General features: G+C 40.5%; 1 protein-coding gene and 1 long non-coding RNA gene across 5 annotated transcripts in view; one reads left to right on the top strand and one right to left on the bottom strand.

Annotated features, from left to right (window-relative positions):
* LOC311261307 overlaps positions 1 to 10,529 on the top strand; it is an 18,407-nt gene extending 7,878 nt beyond the window's left edge. Inside the window, exon 3 of the long non-coding RNA XR_014623132.1 lies at positions 10,149 to 10,529. This is a non-coding gene — a long non-coding RNA (uncharacterized lncRNA). The remainder of the gene's footprint in view (positions 1 to 10,148) is intronic.
* nhsb (Nance-Horan syndrome b (congenital cataracts and dental anomalies)) overlaps positions 1 to 17,627 on the bottom strand; it is a 56,219-nt gene that overhangs the window by 17,504 nt on the left and 21,088 nt on the right. The gene's annotated exons all lie outside the window — the stretch shown is intronic.

A 17,627-nucleotide genomic window follows, 5' to 3' on the forward strand; every position in this document is an offset into this window, starting at 1 on the left:
CTTTGATTTTCAGGAATAATAGTTTTAGATGAACACCCCACTGGCAGGGCGTACAGGGTGGATCAGAACCGCTACATAATAATCACATGACACATTAACCAGTTAACATACAGTAACCCCTCTTAACTAGCTTTAAGGTTGTGCAAAGGATCGTATTCCACCCTGTCTGACAGCGTCATACATCATTGTAGCTGTTTGGTTATTTGTCTGCAACTAACAATTAATTCCTGATTAGTTAATCGATCAAGCAATCATTTTGTTAATAAAATGCCGCAAAATAGTGATCAAAGTCACTCACAAGTTCCCAGAATACAAGTGATGTCTTCAAGTGTTAAAAGTCTAAATACTCAAATAGATTGCTGCAGGAATTAGTCTGAGTTTTGCCAACATATACACAGATGACATCACAGCAGTATGGCGGCCGCATAATCAACAATTACTTTTTACCACTTCATCAATTTTTACTTCATATAGTGTGTTTGTGAAACGTGCAGTAAATACAATTTGTAGTTGTCATTTTCACTTTCATTCAGTAGATATGTGCATGTATAGAAGTCTTTGAGAGCATGTGTCAGGAGCTAACTCTCCTTGTCTTTGTCTTTTAAGTGCCCTCAGTTGTTAAATCAGCTGCTGTTGTCAGAAATCCTCGTCTCAAAGTCAGTTAAGAGATTTTCATGTTTTGCTCCAGACATAAAATACACCAGTAAATACCCCATGCTTATAAAGTGTAAACATGTCTCAAAAAAGGCAGTCGATGGTCCCAGTTTACTTTTGTGAACCACTTTTAGAAACCAGGAAATGTTCTCATGAGAGTATGAAGCTAGTAGATTAATTTTCTGTCCATAAACTGATCTATTAATTGACTAATCATTTCAGCCATAAATGTTTAAACTATGTAAACTTTCTGATCGGGCTATTCATCACTCAGAATTTAAGTGAAAATCAAACAATATCGCTTCAGCAACTGTGTAGTGTGCACACACACTGATCCAACAGTGATTCGTTGAAAAATATATTGCATGTTGTAATTAAATCAGACAGATTGATAAATATTTTTCCTGTTAGATGAGAGTAACTTCATATGATACCATCATCACAGTGACACTGCAGTCATATTCCTGTCTCGATTCAAGGTAATGTAACATAATCAAACAATAACAGGTACTGGTAACAGGTAATAACAAGTTTTAAGGAACACACTGATGTTACACACAGTACCTTTGGATCGCACAGGGACGCAGCCTAGACCGAGACAAGCCAAAGCCATTGTTTGCAGCTGTCTACTTTCTCTCCTTCTTCTTTTCCTCTTTTTTGTCTTTCTCGGTTGCTCCTCCCTTTCTTCTGCAGACTCCTTGTCATCTGTCTGTCAATGCCACATTTTTCACTCTTACAGATCTTTCTGAAACATTCCTGTGCAAGTCCTGCACCCAGACGAGCAACATCTGCAGACACAGACCCTCCCCCTCCATCTCCTCTGCCACCCACCCACCCACCTGCTGTCCCTGCTCTCTCCTCCCTTCAGCTGACCCAACACGTCACTGAAAAGGAAACATTTTCTATGTCCGTTTTGACGTGCTTGACTTTGGACTCGCCGAGAGCTACATGGCACTCACAAGGAATTATGCACCTACGCTTCGTCACAAAGTCAAACACTTCTCTGTCCCGTCACTGTTATCTCCATGAGTCACCCCCGTCGGCTGATGTCAGATGGTAGGATCCTGCCTGGGCATGGCCTGTCCCTGACCGTAATCTCTTTATGATGCAGTAATATGTGGAGGGAGGGGTGGGGGGGTTCAGCCACAAAGTATTAATGTATTAATCCACCACATGCTGGGAATATGTATCACGTGTTCAATCCTTCTATTGCTGCCACCAAAGAATAATGATCTAAGGCTGTGTGTGAGTGGGAATGTGTGTGACAACACCTGACTTTGTATTTTCACAAAAGCATTAATTTTTACAGTCAAATATTTGATGAACATTAAAACAACAAAGTACGAATTGGACATTTCAGACCAAAAATGTTCAAGCTTAAAACAAATTTTTCAAAGAAAACTTTGTCTTTGTCTACACTGATTATGAGGACTCAACATCCCCATGTTGCAAAATAAACAGCGTGACACACACACACACACTCACACAAACAGAGAAAGTGTACGAGCACCCCACCCGGTAATCTGCTGTAATCTGGAGCTCTGGCAGTTCACTGACTTTGGAGTAGAGCTGGCGGAGCTGGCAGTCTGCTCGAGGAGCTTTCAGCCTCCCGCCGTGGCTGGGAACAACACACAGACACTGAAAATGTCTGCACACACATGCGAACCCCACCACGTGTCCACACACGCTTCGCCGCAGTGGTCAACATCAGCACAAACGGAGAGGAGAACGTGCTTGTGAATATTAAATGTACCGATGTTCCTCTTGGGTTGGCACAGTTATTTACAGCAGTTTGTCTAAAGAGGGCTGCCGGGAGGCCTTTAATAGCTTGTCGTCCCTGGGGTTGTTTGTCAGTTGTGGTATTGAGTGATCTATGAAACATCAGGGCTGGATCACAGACCTTTCAACCACACATGAGCTGCGTCGTAACCTGAGCTTCTTGGACAGGACCCTAATGGCTCGTCCTGCCTGAGGAGCTTAGGTCAAATCACGTTCAGTATCATCTTTTAAGTCACTTAAAACACACTTTTACTGACTTGTTTTCATGTGGGGATCATGCTCAATTGTTTTTCTGGATTTCAGTTTGATCTCTCTGGAGAATTAGTGATAAAAGTAGCCATGATGATGAATAAATATGTATAATTTTCCTCTATTTCTTTCCCCCCCTCCTCTCTATATTTGTCCCTGTGTTTTGGTCTCTGTTCTCCTTCCTCCCAAAATGAATAAATCATTCTACCCTCATTCCCTTTTCTCATCCCTCTTCCCCCAGCTGCACACCTGCACTATTGTTCAGGCTCCCTCCTCAATCCCTCTGACCTACACAACATTCATGTTTTAACAAGTGTGTGTGTGTGTGTGTGTGTGTGTGTGTGTGTGTGTGTGCATGTCTATAAGGGTTTGAGGCCTGTCTGTAAAGGCTAGCAGAGTTGAGTCACAGTGTCTACAATAGAACCCGAAAGTCTTATTTATAGCACCGACCACGTCACAGTGAGCCCGACGAGCCAGAGAAAATATCAACAACATAACAGCAGGTTAAATGTTCAAGGGATTATTTCCTGGCTCTGCATACACTGTTTACCCAATATTAACAGACTCCACTCAAGGTGCTCCTGTACTGCCCCTTAGTGGCACAGCATGAACACTACACACAGCAAGAGACAATGCTGTTTGTGCTGTATGTGTGGACTAAAAGTCACATCACTGAAGTGCTCGGTGGATTTGTGGTTGCTGCCATATGTTTATCACATACTTTCTATATGTTGTGTGTATATATGTAAGAAGGGATGATCCAGTTGAAAAAGCCTCAGTATGTGTGCTGCCATAAACATTATACTGGAGAAAATAAGGTCACTATGGAACAAAACAACATGTTCTTAATGATGGCTGGAAATATTGAACAGCCATTGAAGTAGAACACTCATTTATCCCCCTTTTTTTCCATTAAAGGAGTAGTTTGACGTTTTGGGGAATGTCAAACTACATGCCTTCCCCCTTCAGTCTTTATGTTAAGCTTAAAGTTGAAGTTAGAAGAGAAGATTGATACTATTCTCATATCTGTAAAGTAAATATGCTGCCAGCAGCTGGTTAACTTAGCTTAGCACAAAGGCTGGAAATGATAAAACCAAAAAATGTACGACCCGTAAACACCCTGTTACACCTCAATGTGCTCCTTTTACACTTTGGTGTTAAAACAACAAAATGTACAACAATATTGTGTGTTGCAAACAATTTATAACATGTTATTCAGTGAGCTTTGGAGGTCTTGGAAGGTGGATTTTTTAAATAACTTTTGACGGGCCAGCCCAGCTGTTTCCCTGTTTCCAGTCTTAGCCAGCAAAGCTAAGCTAACCAGCTGCTGGCTGTAGCTTCATAATTACTGTACACGTATAAGAGTGGTATCACACTTCTCATATAACTCTCTGCAAGAGGGAATAAGCACATTTTACAAATGAAAACATTAACTGAGCAATATGTTTCTGTGGACAGCAGCAGGAGATCAACGTTTTATCATGTCATGTTGTCGTTGGGCCTCATCTCCTTGCTCATATGTTCTGAAGCTTCTATATTTCCCCAGACCTCATCAATATGGCAGTATTGTTCCTAAAGAGGCAGTAATCAGGAATAAAAATACTGGAAATAATAGAGTCACTTAAACAAAAAAAAAGGTCTATATAAGTCATATCTCTTTTGCGTGTGTAAATTTGTATTAATAATGTACACACACACACAAACACACACTCACATTGTCAAGTACGTGCAGTGTCTGAGGTAACAAGAGGGTCACCTGGGGTCTTTGTGTTTGGATTAAATGTTATTCCTGGTAAATGACACGCTGGACATTTGTCTGCTCACATAAGTTACTTAGCGTGGATTTTAGTGAATAACCCTAATGGCTAGAGTAGAGGAAATAAATCCTGTGGTTCTCCCAGTTTCTAGCTTCACTAGCAACTGCTTGATCACAAATCAGATAAATGACTCTGACGAAAATATCCTGTTTTGGCCTAAAACAGCTGTTTTTGGTAAAAATGTTTGAACGCAGTCTCAAACTGCAGTCACTGGCTTGGCAGACTTCTGGCCTGTAACTCAACCACCATCCCCTCGACCTCCAGATGTGAAAGTCAGGTCATAAAAATGTGATGTGAACGCGATGTGCCACGTTTTGTAGAAGTGTCAGTATGGTACGTAGGCCTATGACACATACAAATGTGTGGAGAAACGTTAATCACTCTTTTTCAATTTTATATGAGGTGGTCAAGATCAGTCGAATTATCTTTATCATAGATACAAAACTTAAAGGGTAAGTCTGTATTTTTAGAATTTTGAATACCAGGTCAAAATAACTGACGCTACTACCGAGTTCTGCTTCTGTAGCCAAAGCTATTCCTCTGTGCCACCATAGAGCTCCATTGTTGTCCAAAACAATGCTGGTAAAATCATATCGATGAGCTGGCATGTTCCTTCATTACAATGAACACAAGCACTGTTGTTTATTTTTGCGTAACTCATACATACACCATCCTGCTGACATAAATACTCCCTTAACGTGTATTAATCCACAGCTGAAAATAGTGCCCAACAAAAGCACTCTTTACTCCGCTTGCAGGAGTAGATTTTACTGAAACCTTTCGGAAATTAAACATATTCGTGAGCAATTTTTAAAAGTTGACATCCTCTGTAGGAATGAATGGGCTGGGGGCTGAAAAACACAGACACATTAGGGAAGTTACTGATCATTGACAAAATAAACAAGCCAAAAAACAGGACAAAAACACAAAAAAAATACGGAATAATGTCAGCGTTATCCTTAAAACCTTAAAACAACATACATCTCACCTAACTATAACATAACTCCACCTGAAGTAGCAGTTTAGTTTACAGCTCTGCAGTAGGCGTCTTGTTTCCATCTCCCTCCATCATAACATCGGATATCATCTCTGTATAGACCAGCAGCAGGAGGGTGGGAATAAACGCCACTATCATACCAACAATGATGGTGACACTGTGTGTGTGTGTGCGTGTGTGTGTGTGTTTTCATATTGTTCTCTGTGTGCGCTTGTCAAACAGACTTCAGCCATCAGTGTGTGTGTGTGTGTGTGTGTGTGTGTGTGTGTGTGTGTGTTTGTGAATGCTTCAGCCATGTTGGTGGAATGGCACGAGACAAGCCATCGCCCATGTTATTTTTAACTGCGTGTCTCCATGGAAACCGGCACATATGCAGGGAGGGGGTGATCTCCTGCTGTGCGTGTGTTGAGGAAGACTCCTGCCGCTGGTCATAGTGTGATTTTGCGTGTGCGTGCGTGTACAGGTCCACGCACATCTGTGTGTTAGTCTATTAATTGTTTTTTTCATGTGTTAATCCAGTCTTTCAAATTAAAAGCCTGTCTTTTTATATTAGTATGTTACAGTTTCTGAGGCATCTGTGTGTGTGTGTGTGGAGATATGTCACACCTGAGAGTGAGATGGGAGGAAGGAGAGGGAGGGGAAAGGGCTTCTGAGGCAACTGAGGAAACACCAATGTGCTGTACCTGACAACGGGAGTGGGTGGGTTGGTGGTGGGGGCTGCTGCTACCTCAACCTGAAATAACCCGGGCTGGGCTACGAGTTTACTAAACACATGACCTACCAAATGTCACCTGCCTTGTTTCCGACATGCAGGTGAGCTGTGACTGAGCCTTTTCCTTAAACTATAACACCTCTATTTCAAAACTCACCGCTGTACTGACACAATAATGTGATTGTAGTGAACGGCATGCAGTTAATTTTGGTCCTGTGTCTCTGGCATCATCAATACTGACTCTTCATTATTTATAATTAATGGATCAATGAACCTACAGTGACTAAGACGTTCCTCTGTTGTCGGGTTGTGGGGGAGGTTTATGTTGGGTGAGGGCATTCTTCTATAGCTTTAGAAACCATCCAACAGTTATCAACTGAGTGAACGTAGTCGTTTCTATGGAAACAACTTAAAGATTAAAGCTGTGAAGAGCGAGAGCCATGCCAGAGTGATTCCCATAATGCTTTGTGCCTGGGGATCTAAGGGAAAGAGAGAGAGAAAAGAGAGACAGACATAGTGGGATGCAGAAGAGGGAGTGCATGGCGCGCGTGCACACGCGCATGTGTGTGTGTGTGTGTGCCAGTGTGTGTTTGTCAGCTCTGGAGGTGCTGTGCTACAAATCCCCGCTCTATTGTGACAGCTCACATGACCAAAGACACCAAACTCAGCATCTATGCACAAACACACAAGTGTAGTATGTGCACACACTCACACACACACACACACACTGACAGAAACTTGTTTTTGTCCCTCAGGACGACAATGCATTGACTTACCAACATTCATTCCCTGGAAACTTAACCTTAACCATAAACACGTAATGCCAACCCCAAACCCATAGACTAACATGAACCAAAACTAAAGCCTATACCTCAATCAAACAAGACTTATACCATTTTTACACCAACATTAGCACAAATAACGCGGGTCGACCTGCTAACAACAGGCAATTGACTCCATCCCTATTGCAAATAGGCAAGTTTGCCTTTCTGGTTATTATTTGTGTGTGTGTCATGTTTGAAGGCACTGACAAGGTTACTAACATCGTTAGACCGACTCAACAATGTCCAAACACTGCTCGAATGGAAACTATAAACGCGCTGATGTCTGGAACTTCAATGTGTGTTATAGCACTGCGCCGGAAATTAGACGTTACCGGTTGTCATGTTTTTCATCTCTGCGAATCAGAGCTGGAGCCAATAAACACGAGTGACTGCTGCACAGTCATTTGACCTGGGAGTGAAAGTCAATTGTACCCTTTCTCATTGAAGGCAAAACCCAGCTGTTCAAGCTCTTAAACATCGTGCAGTCGGCGCTGAGTTTGAATGTGAAGCTAAAGAAAGAGATATTTAAAAAGTAATCACCGTTAATGGCTTCCGTGCTTGTCAGCTGCCTGATCTGTACTGCGCATGTGCAACTAAGCGAGATGTCTCACTCCTTAGCAAGTTTTGTCATCAGTACCAGAAAAAACAATGTGTCTATTTCAGGAAGATGTTTTTGGAAGGTTTTAACGTATGCTGGATGTAATCTGATGAGGAATATGACCTGCTGCTTTCTACTGTTCCGTGATTTAACAGCACATTCATGATAACAAACGTGACATACAAGGGAAAAGAAATAGAAAGGCAAACTTGTCTCCTGGCAATGTTAAACAGTAAAAAGTAAAAAACTTACATACGCACTAATTTTGGTGTAAAAGTGGTATATTCCATCTGCCAATCAGCACTTAACACAAAGTACTGTTGATGCTGACAGGACTGTCATTAGTTCTGCAGGTGTTTAGTCCTAAACCTGGTGGCACTAGATAAAAGGCAAATGGTTCACCAAAGTTATTACAACTCATCCCGAGGGGGACTTGAATGTGTGTACACAGTTGTTGAGATATTTCAGTCAAACTCACAAATGTGAACCTCGTGGTTGCACCAGCGGAAAAGTCTGGCGATTAACAAGTGATTAAGATTCATCCTCTGGAAACCATGAACGTCTGCACAGAATTTCATGGCAATCTTTCGAACAATAGTTGAAATATATTTCAGGTCTGAAACCAAAGTAGTGGACCCACCACCGACCGAGCAATATTCCATTCCCAAAGCCAATGCTGCATGCGTGGCTAAAGACTCTTAACACTAAAATGTAATGTCTTATGTTGAGGGGGAGTTATTTTTGTCCCTGAACGGGTAGTGACCAAATATATACTACATAGTTACACAAGCACGCGCGCACACCCACACATACACACACACACACACACACACACACACACACACACACACACACACACACACACACACACACACACACACACACACAGACACATGCACACACACACTCACAAACTCATGAGCACCGCTGTCTCTAATTGTAGCCTTTACCTCACTCACACACTGTCTGCCTCTTTTCTGTTTCCATCCAATCATCTACATCTTTTCTTCCTTTGGATTTAATGTATGTACCTCCTCCCCATGTCCTCCTCTCTCTCTCCCTCTCCCCTCCCCCTCCCCCTGGGTGATGCCAGTGCTGTTGTCAGGCTGGAGCTGAAAGCAGCCAATCGGGTGGCTCTGTGCTGAGGAGCTCTGGGGTGATGTTAGGCAGTTTCATGCTCATACGATGAGCTTTGCCAAATGTAGGTCATGCTTCTCCTCTCTCTCTCTCTCTCTCTCTCTGTCTCTCTCTCTATCTCTCACTCTCTCTCTCTCTCGCTCTCTCTCACTTTAAGAGACACACACACATACATAAACCTCTTCACCCCTTCACAGACACACACATGCACAGGAAACAGATAAGAAAGTGTATTTTCATCACATAGGTACACACACACACACACACACACACACACACACACACACACACACACACACACACACACAGCCACAGACACAAATGTGTACTCACACAAACACCCATTCAAACACAATTCATCCATCCCCACACACACACACACACAGACATTCGGTCTCACTCAGGGTGGGGTGGTACTCTGCTCGGTGGTAACACTCTCAGCTGTTTGGTAACAACTGGTGGATCTGTTCCCCACAGGACGGACGGCTCACAAGACGCTAGGATTCTTCCTCTGCAGCCAATATTTCCACCGATGATAAAAAATTGATTACAGAGTAAAATCATGCTGAAACAAACAAACAAAAAAAAAACCACTCCCTCTGCCTTCCCCTGAACCCTTGTTGAACTGCTTCTGTCTCTGCTGCAGTATAGCACAAGCAGGGTTTTGATGTGAACAGCAGCTATAGAAGCCAGCAGATTATATGTAAATCAGGTAAATCACAGTAAGTCAGAGACTTGAACTAAGTAGTCAGCCTGGATTTAGAAAATAATTCAATGGATGAATTTTATATTAGAGATGTATTTATTTTTATGAAGTACTGGTGGATCTTTAGAAATTCGATCATGAGTCCAAATTTCTCCAGTGGAAGCCCATCCACAGGAGAAAATGTTTAACTCTTTGACAACAAAACTCTTTAACATTTTAAATTAAACTACTCATGTCTGCTGCATGGTCTGCTGTCAAGTTCATTTAAAAAAATCCAACAACCTCTTCATGTTGTTATCAGTCTCTACATTTCCAAAAATATCACTAGTTTCCATCCTCAGCTGTGTCTACAGCCCTGATGATAAGGTGACAACATTTGAACTTTTTTCCCTTATGGAGCTCAAGAGGTGCCACTAGTTCTAGTTTAATTTCCCCCACTTAAAATTCACACTAGAAACTATATATAGTTTGGGCCTTTGGCTGCTTTTTATAGTTAGGCCCCTTAGCCACAGTTAAGTGAGATCTTAATGCATCTGTATACAATAATATTTTAGACAAGAGCATGCTTCAATATTTTTTGGCAACAGTTTAGGCAACACCATGCACCAGTCTCAACATTATACAGTAACCCTGTGCACAAATTAAGATCCTTAAAAATCTGTTTTGTTTTCCCAGTTTGGTGTTGAAGAGGATGACCGGCCCTGATCTGACCAGATCTTTGGAATGACATCAGCAGCAGACCTCAGCTCTTGTGGCAAATGATTCAAGCTAAAATCTTGTGAAAAGACTTTCCAGGGTGTCGCATCCTTTTGGCCATTAAGTGTTGTATACCACATGCCATTTCATTTTTTTGTTTACATAATAAGATTTATTGTTACTGACATAGTACGTTCATACTGTCGAACGTCTGAACTCCCTGAATGACAATGGAAGAGTAAACGGAAAAAGAAAGTTAGGGGAAGTAAAACAGACTAAATATCAATCCTGTACCTCACAGCCAAAAGGTCACATTAAAGCTAACAAGGCTAATTGGGCTTACTGGCAGTTAGGCTCACACTTAACTATGGTGCTGTACTGATCCAAAATAGATTTAAAAAAAAAACATTTTATAAAGTTGTCACAAAATGTCATAAATCTCACCATTAATGCCCTCCTTTTCAGCACAGGTGACACATTTTTTTAACTTTGTGCTTTATCTTTTCAAATGGGAGCTTTGTTTTAGAGTTTTTAGATCATGCACTCTTCTTCACTGTTGATTTCCCTTATTAAACCATGAGAAGGAGAGGCCCAGGCAAATTGGAGAAGGATTTGAGACAGTTGAGATACAACATGTGTGAGAGGGGCTGGGCAGAAACTAAAGCACTGCCCCACCCAACCAAAACTCACATGTTACTAATTGGTTACCTTTTCACCACTGGGGGTAGTAAAAGTTGTAAAAACTGCCTAAAAATAAATACCACGTTAATGCTTATTTTGTCATAACTCAAATTATGTGTGTGTGCTGATGTTTACAGAATATTATTTATTTATTTATCTTTTCCAGCCAAGATCTACTTGTGTATTGACATTTACCTCTTTCGGAACTTATGGGGGGAACCTTTCCTCTTAAATTGCTTTGTTGTAGGATATGAATTAGCATTACACCATGCGCTGCTGACAAATACGCAGCCTCCCCTGCCGCAAACACACACAGACACACGCGCACACACACACACACACACACACACACACACAAACAAAGCTCCTCCTCAGAGAGAGAATCATTTCTACTTCCCTGGGTTGCCACTGCTAGGTTGACCTATTTTTGTCCAGACCTCGCTCTCTCTCTCTCTCTCTCTCTCTCTCTCCTCTCTCTTTCTGTCTCTCTCTCTCACTCCAGCCCCATAATTCACCCTGCTTAATAATTCACTACAGCTTTATAAGCCTCTACTCTACTAAATGACAGGCTCAGGAAAACAACAACAGTTTTTACAGATGCATTTTACATAGCCACATAAATAGAATAATGTCACATTCAGGATGTCCTTTATGTAAGATAGGATATATATGTATATATAGTGTACCAAAGGAGGCGCAAAAGGATATAAGTTATATGTAGCAGTAAGGAGTGTAAGCTGGCAGGTAATTTACATTCACCACATGACATTCGTCACTTTTTGTAGGATTACAGAATGAAAATGCAGACAGAAATAGGGATAATGGTGGTGGCGGTTGTGGGGTGTTATTGTAAAACTGCAGATTATTTGCAAGTCTATGCACAGACTCGCTCTGCCTGATGTGATTGGATGGCCGGATTGGGCAGGAACCAATAAGGGCACCAGGAGGAAGAGAGCAGGCACACGGAGTACTCTCGCTGATGCTGGGCACACCCTGCAGCCCTGTGCGAGTGTGTGTGTGTGTGTGCCAGTGCCTATAAAATTAATGTGTATGCTCAGTTTGCGATTATTTATATATTTTGTGCACATGTTTGAAAGACAAGATATTTCCTTTCAACTAAAAAATCCTGCCTCCTTTATTTTACATCTACCCAGCCCCCTTTTTAAATCTCCTCCCAGGAGCTGATGCAGAACAAAGACAACAACCGTAATATATTCTGTACCCATATTGTCATTGCATTATAAATAACACTCGCACCTCTGCAGTTTTTGCATAAGCCCACGTACCTGTGTGAATCTTAAAATTTGACGCTGTTATTTATGAATTTCCTACCTGGGCTATTTTTAAGAGTTGCAAGCTGCAGCAGACGATTCAGGCTTTAGAAGCTTTAGTGGGAAAAAGAACAAGGTTGGCCGAATGTTCTCGTCTTAAAGGAATAGTTTGACATTTTGGGGGAAAATGCTTATTTGTTTGCTTGCTAAGTCAGATGATGGTGTTCTCATGTCCATCCACTCAGTGAAAGGCTACAGCCAGTTAGCTTACCTTAGCTTAGCTTATTTTAGCTTAGCGTAAAGCCTGGAAACGGACAGAAATGGTTAGCCTGGGCTCAATCGAGGGTAACAAAATCTACATACCAGCTCCTCTAAAGCTCATTAATTAAGACATATCTGTTTTACTTAACCCACACATTACAAATCAATTTGCTGATTTTATTTTGAATTGTTTTGTTCTTTCAGCTCAAAGATTTGTGAACACTGACTTTATTTTGTAATTAATTTTTCATCAAATTAATTTATGAAAATGAACACATCGGCATTTATTACTATGCTTTGACTGTCGTCAGTTCGTTGCAGGTTCAAGCTGTCACGTTCAGCTCAGTACAAAACTAGGCCTATGAAAAAACTATTTATGTCTCTGCAACCAGCCATTTGCACATTTGTTATCACATTATGAGTAATTCTGTGGCTTTTGCAGTCTTTGAATAACCTTTTAAGAAGGAACTAACATAACGTGGCAAAATCATTTTGATGGTACAGTGTCTTGTTATAGGGTGAATGGTGTCTCTGTCTCAGCCACTCTGCCCCCCATCACTTGTTTCTGCACAATGTAACTTCAGTGAGAGCGTAGGATCACAGCGTTACAGACGTGTTTACTTCAAGATACAAGTTTTCAACACATAACATTGTTATGACCTAATGTTTTTGTTTGTATTTAGCACCTACATTATATCTGATTTTTTATATGGGATTTTTATTTACAACAGAGGTGTTGCAATCAGAAACTGTGCGGGGCGCCAAATCACACAAATCAGTGCCAATTTCTACATAATGTTGCTTTAACAAATGTAGCATCTGTGCACTCCGATACAGAAGGTGGCAGCGTGCTTCTCTAAGACTGGTCTGCGTTTTGTCAATAAACACAAGAAAGTGTGCAGCCAAACAAAATTAAATCATCTGTTTTTACTCACTAAATCCAAGCCTTCCTCATCCCCAGGTGTGAATAAACTAAAGGTGAAGAAACTTTTTTATTTAAATACAAAAAAGGTGCAATTATCAGTTATATTATTAGCATCAGCCATGAGAAGCAGGTAACTATTGGTTATCGTTATCCGCTAAAAAAAAATCCATATCATGCATCCCTAGTTTTTGTGATGAGACTATATACTGTCTTTGATTTTGGATTATTCCATCGTGATATGGCCTAAATGTTGTCTTTTCCTGGTTTGCATCACAGTAAATTGATGAACTTACCAGATTGTTCAACTTGTTCTCATACTTGCCTTTACCCACTTAGTCAATATATTTCACATTACTGATGATTATTTATCAAAAATCTTGTTGTGTTAATATTTTGTAAAGGCACCAATAGTCATCCCTATAATATCGTTACAATATCGCTGTTGAGGAATGTTTTGAGGAGATTTCAAAATGCCAAGATATATATTGTTTATCTCAGTATAGCCAAAAAATATTGTTTTAAGGCCAAATCTCAGGGCCAAATTCTATTAAATTCAAGACAGCGTCAGAGCTTCACTTCCTCTCTATATTCTCCATACAGCTCTTAATGAGAGCACAGAAAGAGCAGAGAGGGTGTTGGGTGCGTGAGTGTTTGTGATGTTGTAGTCTGATCGATGTGACAGTGAGAGTGAGTCTCCTCAAGGAACCCCAGCCTTATTGCTCTTCTCTTACACACTGCCCCCTCACATCCATAACATACTTTGTCTCTCACTGTCTCACACACACACACACACACACACACACACACACACACACACACACACTGTACAATGGTTACAGTTTCCTTCCCTTCTATCTCCTTCTGTCATCTTCTTCCCCCGTCGTCCTTTTATCTCTTGTTCCCTTCACCAATCCTTCTTTATTCCCTCGCCCCTTCTTCTTCTCTCTGCACTTCAACACGGCTGCATCCTGGCGGCCAACCAACTGTGATGATTGCATTGTGTCCGCTCCACCTCCTCAGCTGACCAAACACCAATGGCTATTAGCCAATCATCATCGTGTGATGAAATGTTCTTAACTCAAAGTTCGCCTGGTAGCTTTTTCTGGAGCTTTCGACTGTCACCGAATGGTAGCTCAGGTTTCATCAAGTGAAATTGTTGGGTCATGTGATATTTTCAAGCAATTTTTCAATCTCTTTAGATTTCTTTTGTCTTTTCCTGAATATCCTTGTGTTTTGAACTGTGGGTCAGACAAAATAAGCAATTGTTGGTTGCAGCCCTTGTCGAAAGCTCCAGAAATGCTAATAACTGATCCTTTAGAGTGTTTTATATCAGATGTGAGTTCCCGAAGTCCTGAGGCGATCCCCATGCTCAAACCACAGTGCTACACTCTGTCTGTCAGATGAATTTCTTCTTGAATATTAAAAATGCAACAGCTGATTTTTTTGGCCAGTGGAAATAAGTCGTGATCACAACATTAACATATCATCACCGTTTAGGTTGATATGGCGAACTTGTTAGGAAACAGTTCCAGCAGACATGGAGCAACGTTATCATTTATTTTATTTTGTGGCCACCTGATGAATGCCAATTCAATATTTACTCTCTTTTTGCTCTGTTTTTAGTCTCCAGTATGTTCACCAGCTAATCACTAGCTCTATCTGCTGTTTCGTGATGAGCAGTATGTGTACAGTGGATTTTTTAGAACAGCATAAGAGTGGTGAGAATAAACCATTACATTAAAGTTGTTACGAGAGCTAAACAATGAGCTGAAATTTACTATAACTCAGTAAAGCTGAAGGGAGCTTCAAATTCAGGGAATAATTTTCTGTAGGTTCATCACTACCCGCAGCCACTTTCACATTGAGCCTGTCCTCCTTAGAAAAAGGACCATATATATGTTGAAAAATCAAGTAGGTTAAGACCCATATTTACGTTTGTTATTACTATTACAACTTACTAACGTAGTGAAGTAACGTCACGTACTTAACAGGTTATTTTGTAATGGAAATTACAGATGTAACGTAGTGATTTGAACCCAAACCATGATTTTTATTCTAATCCTAAGTCTTTTTTCTTGCTGAACCTCAAGCAAATCATTTTCTTGCCAAAACTACCAAAACTGTGACCATACTGTACGACGAGGGTCCTGTTCATGTGTCGCTGTTAGGTCATGTGTGAGCAAACCTGCAGTGCAGCACCAACAAATGCCACAGCTGCAGCCTTTCCCTCATGTTTGTCTTTTGTCGAGCTACACGGATATTCGGAAACATCTCTTTCCAGAAACAACAGTTCTCGTTGTTCTAGATGATCCACTCAGAACCACATAGAGTAGTTCATGTGAAAACTATTCAGTGTGTTGTGCATATACCGATGGAACTGGAGTTACATCCCAGTAACTTCTATTTTATCTGGTTTTAACACTGTGAATGAGGCGCTACTACTGTGTAATCGCTGCAGTCATGTTTGTGTTTGTGGTCAAATATCAGCTGTGATACACAGCTACTATCATGGTGTTGCCTCGCTACGTGGAAAACATGTTCTTTGTTTGCCTGAGCCACCCCTGTAATATATTTATCTGTCCCTTAAAATTGATGGGCTTGTTTTAGCTGTTTCCCAAGCGACTATCTGTGATTATACAACATAAAGTTTGTTTATCTGTCAGTCAAGATTAAGGTCCAGTTAAGTGGGTTGTGTAGGATTAGCTGATGCCTTTTTCAACCCTGATGCACTATATATAATATATTGCAATACAGCTAACTCTCTTTTTAGCAAGTTGACATGAAAACTTTTGTTAGTCCAGAGGAACAGAAGATGAAGAAGCACATGTTTGCTGCACTGAACCACCCTAACACCTTTTGAATGTGATATAAATGTGCCATCATTGTCTTATCCATATCAAAACTCAATGAATGTGTTTTCACAGGCCTTGTTTTGAAATCAAATCACAACCCCTCCGAGTTCAGATGAAAACAAAGTGAGCAGTATTAGTCGAGGAAGATGTGGCTGAGGATGGCCACATGGATAATCACCTTTGGAATTTACTGAACAATTCTGACAGCTTTGAAGGAGATGGAGATACAAACACAGATTTAAACCCCAAGGGGGGATTTAATTCACATTTAATCCCCTGAGAGTTCAAGTAGATGTCAGTGGAGTAAAATGGGCATGCGTGCATATGAAAGTATCCATAATGTTGAGGAATGATTACCACAGCTTTGAAAGTCTTTAAGTATCGGACAAAACACTCTCACCACACTGTCCATTTAGTTTGTCTGAACGCTTTTGATCATGTCGCAGAATAATCTAATTGAATTGTAGATTTCAATTTTTTGATGATTTCTTGTCCATGAAGGCTTTAATAAAATTTAAAAAATGTATACAATTGATAAATTGCCTCAAGTGATTCTACTTGAAATAAATATAAAGACTAAAAGTTTAAAAATTGTGAAAATCTCAGGGTGTGGAGTTAGAAAAAAGTGAACTTAACATACGTCTTTAGCCAACTCCTCATCACTCCACAATCTCACGATAAGGTCCATTTAGTAGCTGTTCTGGTACTTTCAATCATATCATATGATGATCCTCAGCAGATAGCTATAGAGTTTGCGCAGTTGTCCACATGATCGAATCCTCCAGAAGTGGATCTAAGTTAGATTTTTGTATCTAACTAACTTTCCAATTAGGGCTGCAACTAATTTCCGGTAATGATATTATTGCGATATCTATAGAAACTTTGTGTGTTTTTCCTCTAGTGTAGGGAGGTGGAGAGAGTCTGTAACCATATAAAAAATAAATATACAAAAATATCAATTACTATCAACTACTCAATTGCTAATGTAAAGGCAACCAGAGGAACTCTTGAACAAACGATGCACAAAGCTGAACATTAGTAGGACAATGTTATCAAATGTGTATTATAAACATGATATCAATATTTCATTTTTTGATGTCACGGTGATCGTATTTCCAATCATATCATGCCACTATCGGTCGAAATTTCCTTCAGTGACACGGACAAGAAAACCTTCAAGTGCTCAAATAAAAAGCAATTTTAAAATGTCCATGACAAATGAGAACATCATGTTCGGTGATTGATAGATCCACAATGGCTACTACATGAAGCTTGTAGTAAGGTTGTTTTATAAGCTGCTGTTTCTGAGGTCAAGAATGGACTTGAAAAATATTCAAGACAATTCAAATGTTCTCACTTGCAGGCTTAGTTACATGAAAGCGGTAAGTAAAAAAGCAGCTTAAATGCTGCACGTCATCTGTGATGTTAAAGGCAGATGGTTTGATCAAGGAAACTTGATCATCAGTCA

This window comes from Pagrus pagrus, assembly GCF_965226575.1.
Source record: "Pagrus pagrus genome assembly, chromosome: 1".
Classification (NCBI taxonomy): domain Eukaryota; kingdom Metazoa; phylum Chordata; class Actinopteri; order Spariformes; family Sparidae; genus Pagrus; species Pagrus pagrus.